This window comes from Oncorhynchus mykiss, chromosome 13, assembly GCF_013265735.2.
Source record: "Oncorhynchus mykiss isolate Arlee chromosome 13, USDA_OmykA_1.1, whole genome shotgun sequence".
In the NCBI taxonomy this organism is placed as follows: Eukaryota; Metazoa; Chordata; class Actinopteri; order Salmoniformes; family Salmonidae; genus Oncorhynchus; species Oncorhynchus mykiss.
In genome coordinates, this window is record NC_048577.1 from 17076908 (window position 1) to 17091267 (window position 14360).

Sequence of the window (14360 nt, forward strand, 5' to 3'; positions counted from 1 at the left end):
TCAAATTAAATCATTTACCTTTGAGCTTCGGATGTTTTCACTCACGAGACTCCCAGTTAGATAGCAAATGTTCCTTTTTTCCATAAAGATTATTTTTGTAGCCGAAATAGCTCCGTTTGTTCTTCACGTTTGGCTGAGAAATCGACCGGAAATTGCGGTCACGACAACGGCGAAAAATATTCCAAAATAGATCCATAATATCGACAGAAACATGGCAAACATTGTTTATAATCAATCCTCAAGGTGTTTTTCTAATATCTATTCGATAATATATCAACCGTGTCAGTTGGCTTCTTTGTCTATTACGCACATATCACTCTGAGAGCCACCAACTGACCACTGACGCAATGTCGTCGCTCACGCTCATTTTTCAAAATAAAAGCCTGAAACCATATCTTGTGACACTAGACACATTAGGGAAGCAATAGAAAAAGGATTCTGGTTGATATCCCTTTCACTGCTCAATAGGGACACATAGGAACGCAGAGGTTTCTAAATAAGAGTCACTTCCTGATTGGATTTTTCTCAGGCTTTTGCATGCAATATCAGTTCTGTTATACTCACAGACAATATTTTTACAGTTTTGGAGACTTTAGAGTGTTTTCTATCCTAAGCTGTCCATTATATGCATATTCTATTATCTGGTCCTGAAAAATAGCCCGTTTACTTTGGGAAGGTTATTTTTCCAAAAATGAAAAGTTTCGAGAGGTTAATGTGCAACGTATTCTCAAAACAATGACCTTATTAGAAAACTAAAATCACATTCCTATCTTAACAAAAATACTTCCATAATGTGTCATATTGTCTATAGCACGTATTGGATAGAAACTTGACAAATACTGTATTTTGGAAAGTGTACACACTGTATTTTCAATTGTTTATGACAATAGACATTCGTTATCCATGTCTACCTATTGACCATTTCCCACATTCGGATGTTAGAAATATTTGTTCTAGAGTTCACTTTTTGGACGTTCAAATTTTTGGCTTGCAAAAGTCTCTCTCTAGACAAAAACATTCTGATCCCAATACTGAAGAGAGAGAGAAAGTTTCCCCTACAGGAGTGTGTGTGAAGGGTGACCATCCAGCAGCTCCCCCTGTCCTCTCTGTGGGAGAGAGAGAGGCCTGGTTACTGTCATCCCCCCCCTCCCCCCATCAGTTTGATCTGCCCATTTTGATCCTCACAGGACAGTCATGACACTACTGTAAATTATGGATATATATATGTCTAATTACATTTCCCAATTCCTGGGTGCATAATGACAGGGTGCATTTTGTTCCATTATACTGATTGATGGTACCGATGATGCATCCTGCTGCCTGTTGTTGTTTTAGTTGTTATTTTTGTCCTACAGACAGAGTCGGTGGCCCCAGTCAAACTCCATGCTAATGTTCTAACATTCAACTCCGAGGCCAACAATCATCAAACACCAGATGCACCTTGCCATTTTTCCAATCACTTCTAATGAGAAGACAATTGCCTTGAAGGATATATTATCGAATACACATTTGCTGTGTTTCTGTCGATATTATGTAGCTAATTTTGAAAAAAGAAGAACAAGTTCAGAACAAAAACTGCCCATTGGAGACCAGACAACTAAGAAGAAGGACATTGTGACATCTGGTGGACAATCAGAGCATGTGCTTTGTTGAAACCAAAAAATAAGGTTTGGTTTCAACAGAGATCGATGACGAACTACTGCATTCAAACACGTAAATACATTCATTGCTTCCTATTCCAAAACGGGCAACGGTTTGTGTGCAGGGTATATGATTAATGTGAAGACAGTCCTAGAATGTGTTCACGATAAATGTCCCTTTTTCTCTATCTTTATATTTTCCCCACCCCTTTCTCCATCTCTGTCTAGTAAGCCGTCATATCTTGTCAGTCCAGGGATGTTTGGCTCATGTAAGTGTGTATATGTATTCTGTGTTATTATTTAGTTTGTTTGTAAATAAATAATTAAACACATTTGTGTGGTAGTGAATGATGAGCAAAGGTTGGGGTTCCTGCAGATCCAAGAGAGTTACGACTGTTCAGAATGAGACTGATACAGTGCCTTGCGAAAGTATTCGGCCCCCTTGAACTTTGCGACCTTTTTCCATATTTCAGGCTTCAAACATAAAGATATAAAACTGTATTTTTTTGTGAAGAATCAACAACAAGTGGGACACAGTCATGAAGTGGAACAACATTTATTGGATATTTCAAACTTTTTTAACAAATCAAAAACTGAAAAATTGGGCGTGCAAAATTATTCAGCCCCTTTACTTTCAGTGCAGCAAACTCTCTCCACAAGTTCAGTGAGGATCTCTGAATGATCCAATGTTGACCTAAATGACTAATGATGATAAATACAATCCACCTGTGTGTAATCAAGTCTCCGTATAAATGCACCTGCACTGTGATAGTCTCAGAGGTCCGTTAAAAGCGCAGAGAGCATCATGAAGAACAAGGAACACAACAGGCAGGTCCGAGATACTGTTGTGAAGAAGTTTAAAGCCGGATTTGGATACAAAAAGATTTCCCAAGCTTTAAACATCCCAAGGAGCACTGTGCAAGTGCAAGTGCACAATATTGAAATGGAAGGAGTATCAGACCACTGCAAATCTACCAAGACCTGGCCGTCCCTCTAAACTTTCAGCTCATACAAGGAGAAGACTGATCAGAGATGCAGCCAAGAGGCCCATGATCACTCTGGATGAACTGCAGAGATCTACAGCTGAGGTGGGAGACTCAGCTGTCCATAGGGCAACAATCAGTCGTATATTGCACGAATCTGGCCTTTATGGAAGAGTGGCAAGAAGAAAGCCATTTCTTAAAGATATCCATAAAAAGTGTTGTTTAAAGTTTGCCACAAGCCACCTGGGAGACACACCAAACATGTGGAAGAAGGTGCTCTGGTCAGATGAAACCAAAATTGAACTTTTTGGCATCAATGCAAAACGTTATGTTTGGCATAAAAGCAACACAGCTGAACACACCATCCCCACTGTCAAACATGGTGGTGGCAGCATCATGGTTTGGGCCTGCTTTTCTTCAGCAGGGACAGGGAAGATGGTTAAAATTGATGGGAAGATGGATGGAGCCAAATACAGGACCATTCTGGAAGAGAACCTGATGGAGTCTACAAAAGACCTGAGACTGGGACGGAGATTTGTCTTCCAACAAGACAATGATCCAAAACATAAAGCAAAATCTACAATGGAATGGTTCAAAAATAAACATATCCATGTGCTACAAAGTATTAACTTAAGGGGTCTGAATAATTTTGCACGCCCAATTTTTTAGTTTTTGTTTGTTAAAAAAGTTTAAAACCCCGAGGACAAACAACCCACCCCCTCAAAAAAAAACTACCCCTATTTTCAATGTTTTTCACTTTTATTATAAGGCCAAGTCCTCCCAGATTGCAGTTCCTAGGGCTTCCACTAGATGTCAACAGTCTTTAGAAAGAGTTTCAGGTTGGTTTTTGGAAAAATTAGCCAGAAATTGTAGTTTTTCTAGGTGGCTCCCATTTTGGCTGTAGTGTTTCCAAGCTCATGGAAGAGAGCACGTTCTTTGGTATTTTTCTCCGGTAAAGACAATGACGATTCTCCGTCTTAAATTTGATAGTTTATTTACGTATTAGGGAACCTAATGTTTGATTATAAGCATTGTTTGACTTGTTTGGAAGAGTTTATTAGTAACATTTGGGATTAATTTTGCATGCATTTTGATGGAGGGAAACTGGGTGGATTATTTACTGAAGTGCGCCAGCTAAACTGAGTTTTTATGGATATAAAGGACGTTATCGAACAAAATTACCATTTGTGATGTAACTGGGACCTTTTGGAGTGCCAACAGAAGAAGATCATCAAAGGTAAGGCATTTTTTTTATCGCTATTTCTGACTTTCGTGTCAGAAGTTGTACGCCTCCCTGGACTTTGGGAGTAAATAGCCGCTGGTTCATGAGCATGTGAAGAGGTTCTACTGGTGAGTCATATGCTTTTCTTTCTTTCTTCTCATCATCCTTCTCTTCCTTCTCTTCCTCTCTGTTGTCCTGATATTTTCCTTTGTTTACTCAGACTCTCCTTACAATCTGTTTTGGAGCATCACTAGAAGTGTGTGGAACAACATGTTTTTTGCTTTCTGCAATGAAAGAGTCTGTGAAGTACATTGATCATACGTTTCAACACATTATCTGAATGACTAGTGTTGCTGGTGGGAAATGTTGTCTACCATCCTGCTCATTTCCACTGTTGATATGATTGGACTGAGATTAATCTACATCCACAGTGTCACCATTTCACATTCTGCCTCTCAGATATTATATTCGGGTTCATTTCTCAGATATCATGGCAATTGCACCTTGCATCTAAACAATCATTACTTTTTCATTGGGGGTTATCCAAGCATACGGTATATACATAAAATAGGAAGATACAGTATAACAAGTTGTGCCCGGTGGCATGAGTAATAGACCACCCAGGAAGTTCCTGTTGCCTCTCATCTAATCACGTCAGCCCTCATCCCCCCAACAGCCAACCGCAGTGGCCTTCCCCATTCTGAGAAAGTGCACACTCATCACAAATGTAGCTCTGAATTTGTTCTGCCTAACTGCTTTCCTTCCTAGCGATAGAGGGGATGCTGTTTGTGTGTGTGTGTGTGTGTGTGTGTGTGTGTGTGTGTGTGTCCCTAGCTGCTGCCAGCTATGTCCACAGAAACTTGCATAAATCCGGTGTCTACATTTCATCACATATCCTAAAAAATGTGCTTGATCCAACCCCTTCAAGGACTTTAACCTGTCTACGATATTGGTTCCCAATTGGGGATCAACCCTCCCACGTGCAGCTGAAACGGTGGCGCATGGAACGCAAAAATATTCTTAAAAATATTTAACCTCCACACATTAACAAGTCCAATAGCTCAAATGAAAGATAAACATCTTGTTCATCTAGCCAGCAAGTCAGATTTCTAAAATGTTTTACGGCGAAAACATAGCACATATATATGTAAAACCACCACCAGACACAGCTCATTTCAATAGCCAAAACATGCAATCAACAAACGCAGGATTAAAAAATAAATCGCTCACTAACCTTTTGAAAATCTTCATCAGATGACAGTAATATGACATATTACACAGTACATATTTTTTTTTTTCAATAATATGCCATTTATATCCATAAATGTCCATTTACAGTGAGTTCACCTTCAGAAATTACTCAAAAATGCCCGCAGGAAATCTATGTAGCGCGGCAAGATAACGTAAATAGACATCATAAACTTTGACTAAATATACATGTTCTACATATAGTTAGAAAGATACACTGCTTCTTTATGCAACCGCTGTGTTAGATTTATTTTTAACGTTACAGAAATCGCACACTATTCCATATGCTGAGACAGCGCTCAGTTCCAAGCTACATTTCCACGTAATGTTGGAGTCAACAGAAACACAGATTTAAGCATAAATATTCCCTTACCTTCGATGGTCTTCGTTCAGAATGTTCTGGAAGGCTTCATACTTACCCAATACATCGTTTGGTTTCAAGTCTTGCGTCTTTGTATTAGCTACTGCTAATAACATCAGCTGAAATGCACCCAAAACGTCCTCTGGTCCGGATAAGTTGCGCATCAAAACTTCAAAATTACACATTATATGTCGACTAAACAGGTCAAACTAAGTGCAGAAGCAAGCTTTATGATGTTTTAGACGTGCAAAACAAACTTCAATTCAATCGGCCATCGTCTGCCCTTCTCTTGAGTGCTGGAAACAAAGGAATGGCTGGGACCAATTCGCGCCCATACGCACAGCCTATTCTCTCGTGGCACGCACTAATTTCACTCCCATAGGGTCAATTCTCGCGGGATTTGAACGGTTTGAAGCTCTAATGAAAGAGGACATCTAGCGGAAGAGATAGAAAGTGTCCCCAGAATCATAGCTGTTTGGGAAGGGTGGGGGCCATGACGTCAAAGTTGCTCCAACTTTCATGGCCACAAAAACTAGTTTGGAAGAATGCCTGCCCTGTGAGTTCTGCTATACTTACAGACATAATTCCAACGGTTTTAGAATCTTTACAGTGTTTTCTATCCAATAATAATTTTTATTTGCATATATTAACAATTTTTGACAGATTTTTTTTCCAGTTTACTAGGGGTACCCAATCTCTCCAAAGGGGGCGTATGTCTGCCATATCCTTACTCTGGCTCTCAGTGCCCCGGGCCCCTCAAGCCATGCTTACAGAGAATTAGGTTTTCAGTCTCGCAGCACCAGGAATGACATACATCACACCGTAGGAAGGCCATATCTCTCCAAGGTAATCCACTACACCCAATAAAATGATATTGTCACACCCTTATCTGTTTATTCTGTCTTTGTGATTGTCTCAACCCCCTCCAAGTGTCACCCATCTTCCCCATTATCCCCTGTGTATTTATACCCGTGTTCTCTGTATGTCTGTTGCCAATTTGTTTTGCTTTGTCAAGCCTACTAGCGTTTTTCCCTCTGTTCCTGTCTCTTGATTGTTCCTGTTTTCAATTTATGCCAGTTTTGAACTTTTCTGCCTGCCCTGACCCTGAGCCTGCCTGCCGTCCTGTACCTTTGCCGCACCTATCTGGATTACTGACCCCTGCCTGCCCTTTACCTGTCTTTTGCCTGTTGGATTAAGAAACTGTTGTTAATTTGACGTTGCCTGCATCTGGGTCTTACCTTGAACTGTGACAGATATAATAGAGTGTTATACAGTACAGTGACTATCTTGAATTATGTGGCACAGTCTTACCATTGTACAGTGCCTGACTTAAGAATTTCCATATTTAGCTTGCTACGTAATTATGATTTTGTGACAGATATCACTTTTTGGTAGAATAACAAACCCACGGTGTCTGGCTGTTGCTGTGGGGTTTGCTAAGGTAATTTGACATTTTGTGACACAGCTCTGGGGAGAACGTCCTCACATGTAAAGCCATTGCTATTTTAATGCCATGACTGTTGAGACAACGCTGAAATGAGACGTCTATAACTGGAGTGGAATACCTCTGCTGAGACACATCTCCCTTTGTTTATTGTCTTCTTCCCTCCTTCTCTACCCTCCTCCTCTCCTCTTCTTCCCTCCTCCTCTCCTATTCATCCCTCCTCTTCTCTTCTCTTCTCTCCTCCTCTCCTCTATTTTCCTCCTTTACTTCACCCAATCTTCTCCCATCCTGTTCTTCCCTCCTTCTTTCCTCCTCCTCTTCTTCTCTGTCTCCACTCCTCCTCTTCCATTCTTTTCATTACTTTACCCCTCCTTCCCCCTCTGCCTCTTCATCCCTCCTTCTCTCCACAACTTCTTTAATCCAGGTTTGTAATGGGTCTAGACAAGGAGTCAGATCTGGTTAACATGGAGTGACACAGCCCTCATGGAAATGAATAGCATTACACACATACACACAGCAGAGAAAGGCCCCCATAATATCAGTCCAATTATCAGCCTTCAAACGATAGAAGAGGGCGAGAGTCTGTCAAGGAATAAACCATACAAAAGTGCCCTCAAGTTCAATTCATACAGACATATAGCCTCGGTTTCCAGGCATCCTCACGTTCCCAGGAATAAGAGGCATGATCTGCAGCTGGCTGAATCCAGATATCCATTAATCTCTATCTCCTTGCCTTGCAGGTATACAGTATGTAACATGTCGGGCTCTAACGTGCTCAGAGCCCAACAAAAACGACCCCTTCCCTGGATACATTGACATTAGCTCAAAGGTGGTCCAAGATGACTATCTGTTTATACAGGTAAGGCTATGTCTGAGAAGAATATATTGTATCATATTGTAAAGTGCCTTGCAAATGTATTCCCCCCCCTTGGCATTTTTCCTATTTTGTTGCCTAACAATCAGGAATTCAAATATTTTTTGAGGGGGTTTGTATAATTTCATTTACACAACATGCCTACCACTTTGAAGATGCAAAATATGTTTCATTGCGAAACAAACAAGAAATAAGGCACAAAAAAAACGGAAAACTTGAGTGTGCATAACTATTCACCCTCCCAAACTCAATACTTTGCAGAGCCACCTTTTGCAGCAATTACTGATGCAAGTCTCGATGGGTATGTCTCTATAAGCTTGGCACATCTAGCCACTGGGATTTTTTCCCATTCTTCAAGGCAAAACTGCTCCAGATCTTTCAAGTTGGATGGGTTCCGTTGGTATACAGCAGTCTTTATGTCATACCAAAGATTCTTAATTGGATTGAGGTCTGGGCTTTGACTAGGCAATTCCAAGACTGTTAAATGTTTCCCCTTAAACCACTCGAGTGTTGCTTTAGCAGTATGCTTAGGGTCATTGTCCTGCTGTAAGGTGAATCTCTGTCCCAGTCTCCGTGGGATGTTCAAAGTTTTGTAAATACATTTTATAACCCAACCCCCGATCTGTACTTCTCCACAACTTTGTCCCAGACCTGTTTGGAGAGCTCCTTGGTTTTCGTGGTGCCGCTTGCCTGGTGATGCCCCTTGCTTAGTGGTGTGGCAGACTTTGGGGCCTTTCATAATAGGTGTATGTATACTCAGATTATTGCCAGGTGGACTTTAATTAATTATGTGACTTCTGAAGGTAATTAGTTGTACCAGCTTCATAGCAAAGGGGGTGAATACATATGCACGCACTACTTTTCCATCTTGAATTTTTTAAATCCAAATAAAAATTAATTTTAATGACAGGTTGTAATGCAACAAAATAAGAAAAACGCCAAGGGGGGTGAATACTTTTGCAAGGCACTTTATGTAGACCATGTTGCATTGCATAGGATGCGCATCGTTAGCCTTGAATGACATGGGCATGTGTTATGTATTATGCACAACTTGCTTTGGCTAGGACTGGGAGGGAGTTTACATATTTTATAGCACCACATGCAACAACTAGTTGATCAGGTGTGAGGAAATGGCATGATAGAGCAATTCAACTGTAATTCATAAAATGTTTTGAATATTTATGATTCATTCTTGTTTTGACACATTGTATTAATGGCAGCATGTTCTTGATTAGAATAGATATGGGGTCCATTGATTGACACAAAGTTTTTTAATTCTTCATTTTGCAATCTGAATATGCATATGTATTGGTAATTATGTAATAGTAATTCTCACCTCTGAACCTTGAATCGTTGCTATGCTGCATGTGTATTTTATTTATACTTTTTCCATAATTTACATTGTTTTTTTGACAATGACACATTCTGTATGAAGAAAATGCACCTCGCATGACATGTAAAATATGCAAAACTTTTATTTCAACCTTCATTTGAGAGTCTGCATTTGGACTCGATCGTGATTCAGATTTGAAAACTAGGGAGTTTTATATTTTTCCACATCAGTCTCCTAGTATGTCATGTTAATCATAATTTGTGCGAGAGAGAGGAATCTGAAATGATAATGTGCTGAATTCTAAGTAATGCTGGTGCAATTTTGGGATCATGTTTTAATTTCCCTCCCGCCCCCTGAATAGTATTTACTTTGACATTGTGCAAATGAGGATGCACAAATTTAAAAGCAAACAGGAAAATTTGAATAAATATCCCGCCAATCCAGTCCAGTATAAATAACTTTTCCATCCAAATGTAACTACAAATGCCTACCTAGTTGTTTGAAGTATTTGAAGGGGAAAGATATGGATATATCTTAGAACATGAATTAGGCCCACATGTTTGTCCAACTCAAGTCACATGGTCAAGTAAAGCTCCTTGTCCAAACATTTCCATTAGAGCCAAGAGTTCTCTCTTGAGCAAGTGGCTTCACCAGGAAAACTCTAGGCTCTAGTAGCCTATGTCAGGGGTTCAGGATGAACGCCTAGCCCTACACATGATGCCTTAAAAAATTCTGGCATGTAGTTTAGTTATAGCCTACTCAGGGCCAAGACTTCTTCATAGTCAGGTCACATGTTCAGAAAAACTCCTGGCCCTACACATGATTGGCTTCATTCTGCCAGCATAATGGTCTGAAATATAGAGCTGTGGTCTACCAGATCCCTCAACCATGTCTGACCACACTCATACATCTCCCTAACTAAACCCACAACCACTCAACCTGAACCTCCAACCACATCTTCAATTCAGGAAACCTATAATGTTTCCTCATGTTGCGTCACAGCTGGACAGATTCTCTGAAAGGGGTTAATGAAGCATTTTTCAGTTCAAAACCGCCCGTGGTTACTCTCCATCGGTTTTGAACATAACTCAGTTGCATGTGGGACTGTTTCTGGTGAGTGCTCACTGTGCCCAATGCTCTTTCCTCCCAAATTATTTATTTCCCTCTCCTCTCCTCTCCTCTCCCTCCAATTGAAGTGCACTTAGAAGCGCACTATGAAGCCTAATAGGTTCTATCATATAATAATGAGCCTATTTCGCCTGTCCCACTTTCAACCCAGAAAGCCAGCAACTTGTTTAGTGGATACAATTTCGATTAATGGAATTACGAAAGAGTAAGGGGATTAAATAAATGGCTCCTTAGTGCTGACTCTCACACCCTGATCTGTTTCACCTGTCCTCGTTATTGTCTCCACCCCCTCCAGGTGTCGCTTGTTTTCCCCAGTGTATTTATCCCTGTGTTTCCTGTCTCTCTGTGCCAGTTCATCTTGTATTTCCAAGCCTACCACCAGTTTTTCCCGTTTCTGCTTTGCCTTTCCTCCTTTTTCTAGTCCTCTCGGTTTTGGCCCTTGCCTGTTCTGGACTCTTTACCCGCCTGCCTGACCATTCTGCCTGCACTGACCTCGAGCCTGCCTGCCACTCTGTACCTCCTGGATGACCTTTTGCCTGTCCATGACCATTCTCTTGCCTATTCCCTTTGGATTTATTAAACATCTTAAACTCCAACCATCTGCCTCCTGTGTCTGCATTTGGGTCTCTTCTAGTGTCATGTTACTGACGCTAGGACAATCACACTTTTGTTGGCCAAAAATGTTCTCCTGTCCTGATAGCCTCCGAAGCCTGTGCTCTAATTACAGGTTTCTAGCACTTTCTTCCCTTCTCGTGGTGTTTGGACTGCATAGGCTAACAGCTCGAGTGTTTGCTTGCCGAGTTGCTGGTATCATATAGGATTACTTTCCTAAAACAGGTCACTGAGCATTGCTTGACAAAGTTAAATATTTATTTTAATAGAAAATAATGAGGCTATTGATTTTTTTCTATGAGATGGTTAGAAGTAATGGCGCCGGAGGAGATGGCTGCCATTTTACGGGCTCCTAACCAATTGTGCTATTGTGTGTTTAAAAAAAAATATGTTTCTGCCACCGTCTCTTATGACCGAAAAGAGCTTCTGGAAATCAGGACAAAGATTTATTTAACGAGTCGAACAGGGCCCTGATCCCCGTCATTCGCTTGAAGAAGAGACAAAGATATCAGGGACCTAGGTCGGGGTCCCTTGTAAGGATCCGACAGGGAGTTGGTAATCCACCTGTACCATCAGTAGAGGCTCCTGAGTGGCGCAGCGGTCTAAGGCACTGCATCTCAGTGCTAGAAGCGTCACTACAGACCCTGGTTGGATCCCGGGCTGTATCACAACCGGGCTTGATCGGGAATCCCATTAGGCGGTGCACAATTGTCCTAGCGTCGTCCTGATTAGAGGAGGGTTTGGCAAGGAGTAGGCCGTCACCTGAGGTAGAGTATATCTGTATAAGCTGCAGACCATAATATTTACCAAGAGAGTTTTGATCTCTATTGTTCGTAGCTGTATTTACCACCGCAAACTGATGCTGGCACTAAGACCGCACTCAACGAGCTGTATACAGCCATAAGCAGAGGCGGCGCTCCTAGTGGCCGGGGACATTAATGCATGGAAATTTACATCCGTTTTACCTATTTTTTTACCAGCCTGTTACATGTCAACCAGAAGAAAAAAAAACTCTAGACCAACTTTACGACACACACAGAGATGTGTACAAAGCTTACCCTCACCCTCCATTTGATAAATCTGACCATAACTCTATCCTCCTATTCCTGCTTGCAAAAACTAAAACAGGAAGTACGCACTGATCTAAAGGGTAGAGGCGCCGCTTTCAAAAGAGAGGGACTCTAACCCGGACACTTATAAGAAATCCCGCTATGCCCTCTGAAGAACCATCAAACAGGCAAAGCGTCAATACAGGACTAAGATTGAATCCTACTACACCGGCTTGAAAACTATTACTGACTACAAAGGGAAGCACAGCCGTGAGCTGCCCAGTGACACGAGCCTACCAGACGAGCTAATTGACTATGCGCTCTTCGAGCATGCATGAGAGCACCAGCTGTTCCGGACAGTGGCCGATGTGAGTAAGACCTTTAAACAGGTCAACATTCACAAGGCCGCAGGGCCAGATGGATTACCAGGATGTGAAACTCCAAGCATGTGCTGACCAACTGGCAAGTGTCTTCACTGAAATGTTCAACTTGTCCCTGACCGAGTCTGTAATAACAACATGTTTCAAGCAGACCACCATAGTCCCTGTACCCATAAACACCAATGTAACCTGTCTAAATGAATACTGACTACGTCTGTAGCCATTAACCTGTTACGACGAGGAATCCCGTATCCGGGAGCGTAATTATAGCCTCAAGCTCATTAGCATAATGCAACGTTAACTATTCATGAAAATCGCAAATTAAATTAAATAAATATATTGGCTCACAAGCTTAGCCTTTTGTTAACAACACTGTCATCTCAGATTTTCAAAAAATGCTTTTCAACCATAGCTACACAAGCATTTGTGTAAGAGTATTGATAGCCTAGCATAGCATTAAGCTTAGCATTCAGCAGGTAACATTTTCACAAAAACAAGAAAAGCATTCAAATAAAATAATTTACCTTTGAAGAACTTCGGATGTTTTCAATGAGGAGACTCTCAGTTAGATAGCAAATGTTCAGTTTTTCCAAAAATATTATTTGTGTAGTAGAAATCGCTCCGTTTTGTTCATCACATTGGCTAAGAAAAAACCCCGAAAATTCAGTCATTACAACGGCGAACTGTTTTCCAAATTAACTCCATAATATCAACAGAAACATGGCAAACGTTGTTTAGAATCAATCCTCAAGGTGTTTTTCACATATCTATTCGATGATAAATCACTCGTGGCAGTTTGGTTTCTCCTCTGTTCAAAATGGAAAAATGCACGCACCTGGAGATTACGCAATAGTTTCGACGGAGGACACCGAGCGGACACCTGGTAAATGTAGTCTCTTTTGCTAAATTTTCCAATGATATGCCTACAAATACGTCACAATGCTGCAAACACAAAAACGACAGAAAGTGTAGGCTCATTTCTTGCGCAATCACAGCCATATAAGGAGACATTGGAACACAGCGCATTCAAAATCTGGCTCACTTCCTGTATGAAATTTCATCTTGGTTTCGCCTGTAGCATTAATTCTGTGGCACTCACAGACAATATCTTTGCAGTTTTGGAAACATCAGTGTTTTCTTTCCAAAGCTGTCAATCATATGCATAGTCGAGCATCTTTTCGTGACAAAATATATTTTTAAAACGGGAACGTTTTTCATCCAAAAATGAAATACTGCCCCCAGAGGTTCAAGAGGTTAAGTGTTTTGAAAGGTTGGTCATGGCTCACATCAACACCATTATTCCAGAAACTTTAGACCCACCCCAATTTGCATACCTCCCATACAGATCCAGAGATGACGCAATCTCTATTGCACTCCACACTGCCCTTTCCCACCTAGACAAAAGGAACACCTATGTGGGAATGCTATTCATTAACTACAGCTCAGCGTTCAACACGGTAGTGCCCTCAAAGCTCATCACTAAGCTAAGGACCCTGGGACTAAATATCTCCCTCTACATCTGGATCCTTGACTTCCTGAAGCCCCCAGATGGTAAGGGTATCTACCATCTACCACGCTGAGGAGACTGAAAAGATTTGGCATGGGTCCTCAGATCCTCAAAGAGTTCTACAGCTGCACCATTGAGAGCGTCCTGACTTGTTGCATCACCGCCTGGTATGGAAACTGCTCGGCCTCAGACCGCAAGGCACTACAGAGAGTAGTGCGTAAGGCCAAGTATATCACTGGGGCCAAGCTTCCTGCCATCCAGGACCTCTTTACCAGGCGGTCAGAGGAAGGCCTTAAAAATTGCCAAAGACTCTCATAGACTGTTCTCTCTGCAACTGCATGGCAAGCTGTACCGGAGCACCAAGTCTAGGTTCTTAACAGCTTCTATCCCCAAGCCATAAGACTCCCGAACAGCTAATCAAATGGCTAACCAGACTATTTAAATTGAGCTCCCCCCCCCTACTCTCTGTTTATTATCTATGCATAGTCACTTTACCTTGACCAACATGTACATATTACCTCAATTACCTGGATTAACCTGTGCCCACGCACATTGACTTTGTACCGGTACCCCCTGTAT

At 41.4% G+C, this 14360-nt stretch overlaps 1 pseudogene; it reads left to right on the plus strand.

The window, feature by feature from the left end:
• LOC110487300 overlaps positions 1-14360 on the plus strand; it is a 330040-nt pseudogene that overhangs the window by 20488 nt on the left and 295192 nt on the right.